At 39.3% G+C, this 12,920-nt stretch overlaps 1 pseudogene; it reads right to left on the bottom strand.

The window, feature by feature from the left end:
* Positions 1-3,513: 3,513 nt before the first annotated feature.
* On the bottom strand, positions 3,514-3,877 carry LOC114201445 (gamma-aminobutyric acid receptor-associated protein pseudogene; annotated as a pseudogene).
* Between the last annotated feature and the right edge of the window lie 9,043 nt (positions 3,878-12,920).

The following is a 12,920-nucleotide window of genomic DNA, read 5'->3' as shown; positions in this document are numbered from 1 at the left end:
AGACAATTGCAATATAGTTGGACAAAGGAACAACAACCTATCAAAATCTGATAAGTTGATCTTTTATTCCAGTTCTGATTTAAAAAAACTCAGTAAGATTGAGACTGTATCAAATGGGCTATATAAATGCAAATCCAAGGGCTCTCATTCTGTGAGTAAAGGTCACTCACTGGGGTGCAGCATAGAAACACATAGGTCAATGTCTATAACAGCATTCAGGCTTACCTGAGACAGAAATCCATGCTCCATGGTTTTACTTTATATCTAGGGATTTTCTTAGGGTCACACACATCCTGAATACAGTTGCGGAGTTACTATTGACAGTTTTGCAATTATAAAAAATAACTAAAATTGTTACCAACCTGTTTTATCTTGTAGAGAAAGTTAGAAGAACTCCCAGCAGGATGGAAAAGGGTGGAGAGTAGAGAATGAGGCACAATATTATTTTTTCTGGTCATTTTGACCATCCATGCTCATTGTAAAATAAAATTCAAATACTATGAGCAGGAAGAAAGCAAACGTAAGTTTGCTTTATCACCATTAATGTTTTAGCAATTATTCTTTCATGAATTTCTCTCTCTCTCCCCACACACGTAAACGCTATATATACACATCTATAAATGTAAGTATACATTTTGATATAAATATTTCTCTCTATATACAGTTCTATATCTCCATGCTCATATGGTCATATACAAACACATGTATGCATGCAAAGTTTTCTTGATTATTATTTTTGAAAAATGGAGGTATATATATATGGAGTTCTGTGTCTTGCTTTTCTCACTCTTCAATATCCTGTGGAAGTCTAAGTTCACTTGTCCTCTCTTCCCTCCCTTCCTCTCCTCTCCCTCTTTCATGTGGTGCATAATATTTCAGGGTACAGATGGATGTGTACCTAATTTTATTCTATCAGTTGCTACTGGTGGACAGCAACTTGTTAAAAAAAATTGCCACCAAGAGGGAGACAAACCATGAGAGACTCTTCGCTCTAGGAAACAAACAGGGTTGCTGGAGGGGAGGGAAGTGGGGGGATGGGTAACTGGGTGATGGGCATTAAGGAGGCCACGTGATGTGATGAGCACTCATGAACCACTGAACACTACATCAGAAACTAATGATGTACTGTATGTGGGCTAATTGAATTTAAATTTAAAAAATTGCCACTTAGAACAACATTGCAAAAAACATCCTTGCATGTATATCATTGTGTATTGGTGCTTTATATCCACATGATCTTCTCTGAGAAATGGGATTGCCGAGTAGAAGGGCAATCATATTTTAAATTTTATAGATACTGCCAGATTTTTTTCAAAAGGCCATAAGGATTTATATTTCAACTAACACATATAAGAGAGTAGATGTTGCCACACTTTAAATTGTTGTCAGTCTGACGAACATAATGTGCTATGTCAGTCTTACATTATTTCTCATTTCTCTGACTATTGGTGAGTTTGAATCTCTTTCTATCTGTTTTTTGGTCCTTTGGATTTGGTCATATCTAACTTGACTATCCTATGTTTTGCCCATGTTTTATGGACTTGTTTGCCTTGTTCTTTTCGGTTTTCAAGCGTTCCTTGTAAATGGTGTCATGAACTCATTTGTCATCTTTATTGCAGATATTTTCATATCTATAATTTGCCTATAATATGTGCCTTGTTCTGTATTGGGTTGAGCCTGTGTGTTGGCACCCTTAATTTCATATTTGTACTCTTTGCATTTGATAGCATGTGTGCAGGCTCTTTTTCTTTAAGGAGACATTCTGATTGATTCACATTAGGATTCTATGATCCAGAGGAAGCTTTCTGTAAAAGCATAATTTTGCACTAAGATTTCCAAGTCCCTCTTCCTTTGCAATCTAATTCACTGCATTAGTTGAGTATAGGTTTGGCTAAATGTAAGGCACCCATAATAACAGTGCTTAAGCAAGAGAGTTTCATTCTCTCATTAGAGGTCTCAGGGGCCTTGGTGACCTTGCTCTTGTGGGTCTGTCCAGTGTCCAGGCTTCTTACTTCTTTTTGTTTAGCTTTTGCAGGGATGCTGTCATCAAGCTCATGACCATGTCTCCTGTCAGCTGAAAGGAGCAAAATAAGGGAAGAGGTATTCCTACTCTTTAAAAGCACAAACTGGAAGTTGCAAAAGTCATTTCTGTTCATGATCAATGGAGCAGAACCTTATCACTTAGCCTCACTTAGTCGCAAGGCGGGCTGGGAAATGTAGTTTCTATGCTGACTGGCCATATACCCAGGTAAAAATTGGAGACTCTATGACTATAGAAGCAGAGGGGAGCTAGCAGTTTCTGCACATTCCCCAACCGCAACCTTACAATACCTCAGTACCTAGGGATCCAAGGGAAAAAAACACTCCTCACCATGATCCTTTATTGCCTTCTTGCTTTCTCCACTATTGTAGCTCTTTTCCTGTCTTTTGCATAGCCGATAACTGGAATCTTAGGGAAAATATGGAGGGCTTATGTAAGCAAATATGATTATTTAACATTTCTTTCTTTTTAAAATTTATTTATTTTACTTGTTTTTCATTTATTTTTATTTTAATTCCAGTATAGTTAATGTACAGTGTTATATTAGTTTCAGGTATATAATATAATGATTCAACAATCTATACCTTACTCAGTGTTCATCATGATAAGTGTACTCTTAATCCCCATCACCTATTTCACCCATTCCCCTACCCACCTCCCCTCTGGTAATCATCAGTTGGTTCTCTATAGTTAAGAGTCTGTTTTTTGGTTTGCCTCTTTTTTCTGTGTTCATTTGTTTTGTTTACATATGAGTGAAATCATATGGTATTTGCTTTCTCTGACTCACTTATTTCACTTAGCATTACACTCTCTAGATCCAACCATGTTGTTGCGAATGGCAAGATTTCATTCTTTTTATGGCTGAGTAATATTCCATCGTGTGTGCGTGTGTGTGTGTGTGTGTGTGTGTGTGTGTGTGTATAATCTCTTCTCTATCCATTCATCTATTGATGGACACGTGTATTGCTTCCATAATTTAGCTATTGTAAATAATGCTGCAATAAACATAGGGATGCATATATCTTTTCAAATTAGTATTTTCATATTCTTTTTTTTTTCAACTTGGTGGTTTCCTCTTTATTGATGTGCCTCCTACCTTCCCCCCACAATTTCAGTCCCTTCCATCTACCCCCAAAAAAGAAGGTAGTGAAAGGAAGGGAATGTTGGGGTTCTGAGCCCCTTGGGCAGTTAGAAAGGGAACAGAAACCAAAACAATCACTGGATGTGACAGACTGACAATCGAGAAGTCTAAAGCAGAGTGGGACAGGTGGTAAGAGAAAGGGGAGAAAGGAGAGGTCCAAGAGGTCACCTCCCCCATGAGCCCTCCTGCTAAGAGGGGCTGGAAGAGAGCCTCAAACATTAGGAAGTGCAGGTCCTGAAGAAGGGAGGTGGTGGTTGAGCCCGGAGGAGGAGTAGGTCAAGGAAGGGGGGGGCCACCTCTCTCTTTGTAGAACGGGACCCCCTGCCTCAGGGGGAGCAGCTTCACAGACCGTAGACACTTTCATCACTGTAGGCAATGTATAGAAAGAAGTCCTCTTCATGGTGTTCCTGGTATAGCTGACCCATTGTGGCACTGGTGGGTGGAATGACATTGTTGACAAAGAAAAACAAGGCATCCTCAGCTCGGAGATGAATTCGCTTCCAGATCAAGAAGTAGAACTGACCAACTGTGAGATCGGAAGGCACCAGATATTTCTTTTTGTCCAGGTCTCCTATCCGAGCTTTGGGAGCCTTTTCTACTATCACCGGAACCCAGTCCGGGTATTTCTTTTGGATCTTCTCGCCTTCAGAGCGGTGTTTCTTGAACGGATGCTCCTCTTTATACACAAACTTCATCCTCCTGGGAACTGGGTGGGACTGGGCTGGGCTAAGGGAACCCGGGGGGGGGGTGCGGGAGCGGGACAGGGGGCGGCAGCGACGGCAGCCATATTTTCATATTCTTTGGGTAAATACCCAGTAGTGGGATTACTGGATCATATGGTAATTCTATTTTTAATTTTTCGAGGGCAGCACCAGTTTGTATTCCCACCAACTGTGCATGAGGGTTACCTTTTTTTTCTTTAAATTTTTTATTATGTTAATCACCATACATTACATCATTAGTTTTTTTTTTTTTAAAGTTGAGTGGGTTGGTTCATTGATTTTTTTTTTAAAGATTTTATTTATTTATTCATGAGAGACAGAGGGCGGGAGAGAGAGAGAGAGAGAGAGAGAGAGAGAAGCAGAGGGAGAAGCAGGCTCCCAAGGAGCAGGGAGCCCGATGTGGGACTCGATCCCAGGACCCCAGGACCATGACCTGAGCCGAAGGCAGACGCTTAACCATCTGAGCCACCCAGGCGCCCTACATCATTAGTTTTTGATGTAGTGTTCCAGGATTCATTGTTTGTGCATAACACCCAGTGCTCCGTGCAGACGTGCCCTCTTTAATACCCATCACCAGGCTAAACCATCCCCCCATACCCCCTCCCCTCTAGACCCCTCAGTTTGTTTTTCAGAGTCCATCGTCTCTCATGGTTCGTCTCCCCATGAGGGTTACCTTTTGTCCACATCCTTACCAACACTTGTTTCTTGTGTTTTTGATTTTTGCCATTCTAACCAATGTGAGATGATGTCATTTTAGTTTTGATATGCATTTCCCTAATCAGTGATGTCAAACACCTTTTCATGTGTCTGTTAGCCATCTGGATATCTTCTTTGGAGAAATGTCTGTTCATTTCTTCTCATTTTTTAATTGGATTGTTTGTTTTTTTGGTGATGAGTTGTATAAGCTATTTACATATTTTGAATACTACCCTTTTATTGAATATGTCATTTGCAAGTATCTTCTCCCATTCAGTCTTTTAGTTTTGTTGATTGTTTCCTTTGCTGTGTGGAAGATTTTATTTGCAAGTAGTCCCAGTAGTTTATTTTTGCTTTTGTTTCCCTTGCCTCAGGAGACATCTAAGAAAATATTGCTGTGGGCAGTGTTAGAGAAATTACTGCCTGTGTTCTCTTCTAGGATTTTTATGGTTTCAAGTCTCACATTTAGGTTTTTAATCTATTTTGAGTTTCTTTTTATGTATGGTGTGAGAAAGTGGTCCAGTTTCATTCTTTTGCATGTAGCTGTCCAGTTTTCCCAACACCATTTGTTGAAGAGACTGTCTTTTCCCCATTGTATATTCTTGCCTCTTTTGTCAAAGATTAATTGACCATATAATTGTGGGTTTATTTCTGGGCTCTCTATTCTGTTCTATTCATCTATGTGTCTTTTTGTGGCAGTGCCATACTGTTTTGATTACTACAGCTTTGTAGTATATCTTGAGATCTGGGATTGTGATACCTCCAGCTTTGTTCTTTTTCAAGATTGTTTTTGCTATTCAGGATCTTCTGTGGTTCTAAATGAATTTTAGAATTATTTATTCTAGTTCTGTGAAAAATGCTGTTAGTATTTTGATAGGGATTACATTAAATTTGTAGATTGCTTTGGGTAGTATGGACATTTTAACAATATGTGTTCTTCCAATCCATGAGCATGGAATATCTTTCCATTTGTTTGTGTCGTCTTCAGTTTCTTTCATCAATGTTTTATAGTTTTCAGCATATGGGTCTTTCACCTCCATTGTTAAGTTTATTCCTAGGTACTTTATTATTTTGGTGCCAATGTAAATAGGATCATTTTCTTAACTTCTCTTTCTGCTACTTCATTATTAGTGTATAGAAATGCAATGGGTTTCAGGGTGCCTGGGTGGCTCAGTCATTAAGCATCTGCCTTTGGCTCAGGTCATGACCCCAGGGTTCTGGGATTGAGCCCCGCATTGGGCTCCCAGCTCTGCGGGAAGCTTGGTTCTCCCTCTCCCACTCCCCCTGCTTGTGTTCCCTCTCTAGCTGTGTCTCTCTGTCAAATAAATAAATAAAATCTTTAAAAAAAAGAAATGCAACAGATTTCTGTGTATTGATTTTGTATTCTGCGACCTTACTAAATTCATTTATCGGTTCTAATTGGTAGTTTTTTGGTGGAGTCTTTAGGGTTTTCTATATTTAGTATCATGTCATCTGCGAATAGTAAAAGTTTGACTTCTTCCTTACCATTTTGAATTCCTTTTATTTCTTTCTGTTGTCTGATTCTGTGGCTAGGACTTCCAGTGCTATGTTGAATAAAAGTGGCAAGAGTGGACATCCTTGTGTTCCTGATCTTAGGGGAAAAGTTCTCAGTTTTTCACCATTGAGTGTGATGTTAGCTGTGAGTTTTTCATATAAGGTCTTTATTATGTTGAGGCATGTTCCCTCTATCTTTTATCATGAATGGATATTGTACTTTGTCAAATGCTTTTTCTGCATTTATTGACATGGTCATATGGTTTTTATTCTTCCTCTTGTTGATGTGGTGTATCACATTAATTTATTTACAAATATTGAACCATGCTTGCATCCCAGAAATAAATCCCACTCAGTGTGGTGAATGATTTTTTTAATGTATTGTTGAATTCAGTTTGCTAATATTTTGTTGAGGATTTTTGCATCTATGTTCATCAGAGATATTGGCCTGTAGTTCTCTTTTTTTGGTAGTGTCTTTATCTGATCTTGGTATCATGGTAATGCTAGCCTCATAAAATGAATTTGGAAGCTTTCCTTCCTTTTCTATTTTTTGGAATGGTTTGAGAACAACAGGTATTAACTCTTCTTTAAATATTTGGTAGAATTCACCTCTGAAACCATCTGGTCCTGGACTTTTGTTTATTAGGAATTTTTTTGATTATTGATTCCATTTCATTTCTGGTACTCAGTCTGTTCAAATTTTCCATTTCTTCCTTGTTCAGTTTTGGAAGGTTATATGTTTCTAGGGATTTATCCATTTCTTCTCAGTTGTTTGATTTGTTGGCATATAATTTTTCATATTATTCTCTTATAATTCTTTGTATTTCTGTGGTGTCGGTTGTTATTTCTCTTCTTTCATTTCTGATTTTGTTTATTTGAATCCTCTCTCTTTTATTTATTTTTTTTGATGGGTCTGGCTAAGAGGTTATAAATTTTGTTGATCTTTTCAAAGAACCAGCTCCTAGTTTTGTTGTTCTCTTCTATTATTTATTTATTTTTTTAGTTTCTATTTCCTTTATTTCTGCTTTAATCTTATTTCCTTCCTTCTTCTTTTTGGGTTTTTGTTTGTTCTTTTTGTTGCTCCTTTAGGAATAAAGTTAAGTTGTTTATTTGAGACTTTTCTTCGTTCTTGAGGTAGGCCTGTATTGCTATAAACTTCCCTCTTAGAACAGCTTATGCTGCATCCCGAAGATTTGGGACCATTGTGTTTTCATTTTCATTTGTTTCTGTGTATTTTTTTAAATTTCCTCTTTGATTCTTGGTTGACCAATTCATTTTTTAGTAGCATGTTATTTAACCTCCATGTATTTGTGTTCTTTCCAGATTTTTTCTTGTGGTTCATTTCTATTTTCATAGTGTTGTGGTCAGAAAAGATGCAAGATATAACTTCAATCTTTTTGAATTTGTTGAGATTTGTTTTGTGGCCTAACATGTGATCTGTTCTGGGGAATGTCCCATGTGTATTTGAAAAGATGTGTATTCTGCTGTTTTAGGATGGAATGTTCTGAATATATCTGTTAGATCCATCCAGTCCAGTGTGTCTTTCAAAGTCACCATTTCCTTGCTGAGACAGCCCAACTGGGGCTGAAAGATTCACTTTCAAGATGACATATTCACAAGGCTGGCAAAACGGTGGCAGTCACTATCTGGGAGATCAGCTATGGCTGTTTTGTTCTTTTCCTCATGGACATTTCCACAGGCCTTCTTGAGCTTCTTCACAGCAGAGTTCTGGGTTCCAAGAAACCCAGGTGGAAGCCTCAAGGCTTTTTGTAACTCAGCTGCAGAAGTCCTAGAATCTTAGTTCCATGACATTCTATTGGTCAAGCAAATCACTAGAGCCAGTCCAGATTCAAGGGGAGGGGAATTAGACTCCACCATTTGATAGGAGAAATAGCAAAGAATTTTTGGCCATCTTTAACCCATTGCATGTGGGAACAGAAATAGTTCTGTTCTTGGAGAAGTCTCCCAAAGATCCCTGTCCTTCCAGTACATGCTCTGAGATTAGTAAATAAATTTCCTTCCCATATACTCCAAGCGATTTTCAAACTGCTGCTTCTATGCTGTATCTCAGTGGGGCTGTTTGTTGTACTGTCACTTTAAGGGCAGGGACTCTGCCCTCTCAGCTCTCCCAGAGCCAAACCCACTGATTTTTAAAGTTCCAGGTATTAAGCCCCAATGATTGTTAGGCCTCTCTGATTTTCAAAGCCAAATGTTATGGGGATTTGTCTTCCTAGTGTGGGTTTTCTGTTCCTGGGTGGCTGGTGTGGGGGTCTGCTCCTCTTCTCTCTCTGCTCCCATGGTGTCCCATGGTGTCCTTCCCTCCTGCAGACAGTCCCGTGGGTCCATTTAGCTCCTGACTATATCTCCACCCTTCTTACCCTCTTCAATGTGGCCTCTTTACATTTAGCTGTGGAGAGTCTGTTTTGCCAGTCTTCAGATTTTTTTCCTGGGTTATTTATACTGATGTAGGTGTTATCTAGTTGTGTCCGGGGTGAGGTGAGCTTAGGATCCTCCTACTCTGCCATATTCCCTGGAAGTCCTCTTAAAAACCTTTCCTATAGAAAATCTCTAAATTATACAGAAGTATAATGAATAGTGTAATGAAGTCCCATATACCCGTCAACCAGCTTCAACAATTATCAACTCATGGCCAATCTTGTTTCAACTGTAACTTACTTACTTTGAGATTATTTTGAAGCAAATACCATGCATTATATTATTTCATATAAATACAGTAATTTAAAGTCTTGGTTTTCTTTTTTAAAAAGAGCTGACTTATGAACTAGAATGGAGAAAACTAAAAAATCAGGGGATGTGGTTATCAAGGATAAGCTTGGACTATCATCCATCCATAGCAATCAGTTCACTTAAGTAAATCTTTATTAACCCCCTACTCTTTTTTTTATTAACATATAATGTATAATTTGTTTCAGGGGTGCAGGTCTGTGATTCATCAGTCTCACACAACACACAGTGCTCACCACAACATATACCCTCCCCAGTGTCCATCACCCCCCTCCCCTCCAGCAATCCTCAGTTGGTTTCTTGAGATTAAGAGTCTCTTATGGTTTGTCTCCCTCTCTGGTTTCTTCTTATTTCACTTTTTCTTCTCTTCCCCTATGATCCTCTGCCTTGTTTCTTAAATTCCACATATCAGTGAGATCATATGATAATTGTCTTTCTCTGATTGACTTATTTCGCTTAGCATAATACCCTCTAGTTCCATCCATATCTTTGCAAATGGCAAGATTTCATTTTTAATGGCTGTGTAATATTCCATCACACACACACACACACACACACACACACACACACACACACACACACCACATCTTCTTTATCCATTCACCTGTCAGTGGACACCTGGGCTCGTCCCATAGTTTGGCTATTGTGGACATTGCTGCTATAAACATTGGGGTGCAGTTGCCCCTTCGGATCACTACATTTGTATCTTTGGGGTTAACACCCAGTAGTGCAATTGCTGGGTCGCAGGGTAGTTCTGTTTACAACTTTTTGAGGAACCTCCATACTGTTTTCCAGAGTGGCCGCACCAGCTTGTATTCCCACCAAGAGTGTAGGAAGTTTCCCCTTTCTCCACATCCTCGTCAACATCTGTCATTTCCTGACTTGTTAATTTTAGCCATTCTGACTGAAAAAGTGCTCAACATCACTCAGCATCAGGGAAATACAAATCAAAACCACAATGAGATACCACCTCACTCTAGTCTAACCCCCTACTCTTAACATGGCTGGCTCCTGCTCATTTTTTTATTTTATTTTATTTTATTTATTTATTTGACAGAGAGCACAGGGGGAGCAGCAGGCAGAGGGAGAGGGAGAAGCAGGCTCCCTGCTGAGCAAGGAGCCCGATGTGGGGCTCGATCCCAGGTCCCTGGGATCAGGACCTGAGCTGAAGGCAGACGCTTAACCGACTGAGCCACCCAGGCGCCCCGGCTCCTGCTCATTCTTTAGGTCTTAGCTAAATGTTATCCTTTCTTATTCTCAGTCATAGCATACTATTCTTTTTCTTTGTAGCACCAATCACAATTATAATTACTTTATTAGTTCATTTGTGTGTCTCTTCCATCAGAATCTAAGTTACATGAGGATAGGGACTAGCATAATGGTTGACACACAGTAGGGCTTCAACATGTATTTATTGAAAGAATAAAGAAAAGAAAGAAGGTAGAAAGGAAGAAAGGGAGGAAGGAAAGTAGGAAAGAAGTATAGAGGAAGGAAAAAAGAGAAGAGCTCTAGCTTCTTCATTAGTTACAAGATGGAGTGAGACTATGGTAATTACTGTAATGTGGAGCCTGCCTTCCAGAGACTACCTGCTCAGTAAAGAAGACAGCCACACAATCAACTCTAGCACTCATTTACTTATCCATTAAATGACTATTTACTATATATCTATTATGGAGAAGGGCCCGTGCTAGAAAGGCAGACTGTGGTAATTGCTAAAACATACATAGAGTGATGGAGAGAATTCCATCTGGGGGAGGCAGGACTTAAGTAGAAGAATGAGAAAGAAGGACATCAACGTGGGAAAGACATTCTAAGCAGAGAGGATAGAACAAAGGCCAAGAGGTTGGAGAGATTAGGACATACTCAGAGTATTATGACATACAGTCATTGGTGTCCACTTGTGCTTTTTATATCCCCATTTTCAAAAGGTGGGTAATTGGAATTCATAGTGGGGGGTTGCTGCCCTGGGATTACAACTTTTTAAAATGAAGAATTCAAAAATGAAGAAAGTCCAAAATTTTACTGATGTGATCTCTTCATTCTTCAATAATTCTCTCTTAAACAGCTGCTTCTCTATTTGCATAATAGTTATATTGACAATAATATAATACCTCAGGAGAGAGTCATGGGAAATCAAAGTGTTTGTGGCCTTCACTAGGATTTGGGCCTCTGGCCAGGTGGAAGAGCTACTTCTGTTCTCATATGCAGGGGATTAAAGATGGCCAAAAATTCTTTGCTGTTTCTCTTATCAAAAGGTGGAATCTAATTCCCCTCCCCCTGAATATGGACTGGTTCTAGTGATTTGCTTGACCAATAGAATGTCATGGAACTAAGATTCTAGGACTTCTGCAGCTGAGTTACAAAAAGCCTTGAGGCTTCCACCTGGGTTTCTTGGAACCCAGAACTCTGCTGTGAAGAAGCTCAAGAAGGCCTGTGGAAATGTCCATGAGGAAAAGAACAAAACAGCCATAGCTGATCTCCCAGATAGTGACTGCCACTGTTTTGCCAGCCTTGTGAATATGTCATCTTGAAAGTGGATCTTTCAGCCCCAGTTGGGCTGTCTCAGCTAGTGCCATATGGAGCGGTGACAAGCCATACCCACTGAGCCTTGCCCAAATTGCAGAATCATAAGAAAAAGAAAGATTGTGTTATTTAAACCACTAAGGGTTTGTATAGTCTGTTAATTTTGTGTGTAAGCAATTTTACTCCAATGGCTGCAACCAGAATGCCACTCTGTTGCTGACCGTCCTGCTTCCACCATAGCCCCTTTCTGATATGGGTTGTAAGTCTCTGGGGTTGTTTTATAAGTTATAAAAGCAATGTAAATTTCACATAGTAAAATTAGGAATGTAGAGAAGGAAAAAGAAAAGTTAAAATCACTCATTGTGCCACCACCTATGGATTATCACTATTCATTTCTTGGTGCATGGCATTCCAAATATCTTCCTGTACATGTATTTACACACACACACACACACACACACACACACACATTTTTATTTAAATTCAATAACCAACATATAGAACATCATTAGTTTCAGATGTATGGTTCAGTAATTCATCAATTGCACAAAGCACCCAGTGCTCATCACATCATGTGCCCTCCTTAATGCCCATCACCCAGTTACTCCATCCCCCCACCCACTTCCCCTCCAGCAACCCTCAGTCTCTTTCCCATAGTTAAGAGTCTCTCATGGTTTGTCTCCCTCTCTGATTTCTTCCCATTCCATTTTTCCCTCCTTCCCCTATGATGCTCTGCACTGTTTCTCATATTCCTCATATGAGTAAAACCATATGATAATTGTCTTTCTCTGATTGACTTATTTTACTCAGCATAATATGCTCTAATTCCATCCACGTCGATGTAAATGGTAAGATTTCATCCTTTCTGATAGCTGAGTAATATTCCATTTGTGTGTGTGTGTGTGTGTGTGTGTGTGTGTGTGTGTGTGTGTGTGTATGGACATTGCTGCCAAAAACATTGGGGTGCAGGTGCCCCTTCGGCTCACTACATTTGTATCTTTGGGGTAAATACCTAATAGTGCAATTGGTGGGTCATAGAGTAGCTCTATTTTTAGCTTCTTAGTAATCTCCATACTGTTTCCAGAGTGGCTGTACCAGCTTGCATTCCCACCCTCTTTTTTTCTGCATTCTTGCCAACATCTGTTGTTTCCTGACTTGTTAATTTTAGCCATTCTGACTGGTGTGAGGTAGTATCTCATTGTGGTTTTGATTTGTATTTCCCTGATGCTGAGTGATGTGGAGCATTTTTTCACATGTCTGTTGGCCGTTTGTATGTCTTTGGATAAATGTCTATTCATGTCCTCTGCCCATTTTTTGACTGGATTATTTGTTTTTTTGGGTGTTGAGTTTGAGAAGTTCTTTATAGATTTTGGATACTAGCCCTTTATCTGATAAGACATTTGCAAATATCTTCTCCCATTCTGTCAGTTGCCTTTTAGTTTTGTTGATTGTTTCCTTTGTTGTGCAGAAGCATTTTATCTTGATGAAGTTCTGATAGTTCATTTTTGCTTTTGTTTCCCTTGCTTTTGGACATGTG

This window comes from Eumetopias jubatus, unplaced genomic scaffold (genome assembly GCF_037043125.1).
Source record: "Eumetopias jubatus isolate StellerSeaLion01/CBP00866 unplaced genomic scaffold, mEumJub1_p1.0 scaffold_11, whole genome shotgun sequence".
NCBI lineage: Eukaryota > Metazoa > Chordata > Mammalia > Carnivora > Otariidae > Eumetopias > Eumetopias jubatus.
The sequence above is the reverse complement of the archived record's forward strand: the minus strand, read 5'-3'. Positions and strand labels throughout refer to the sequence as shown.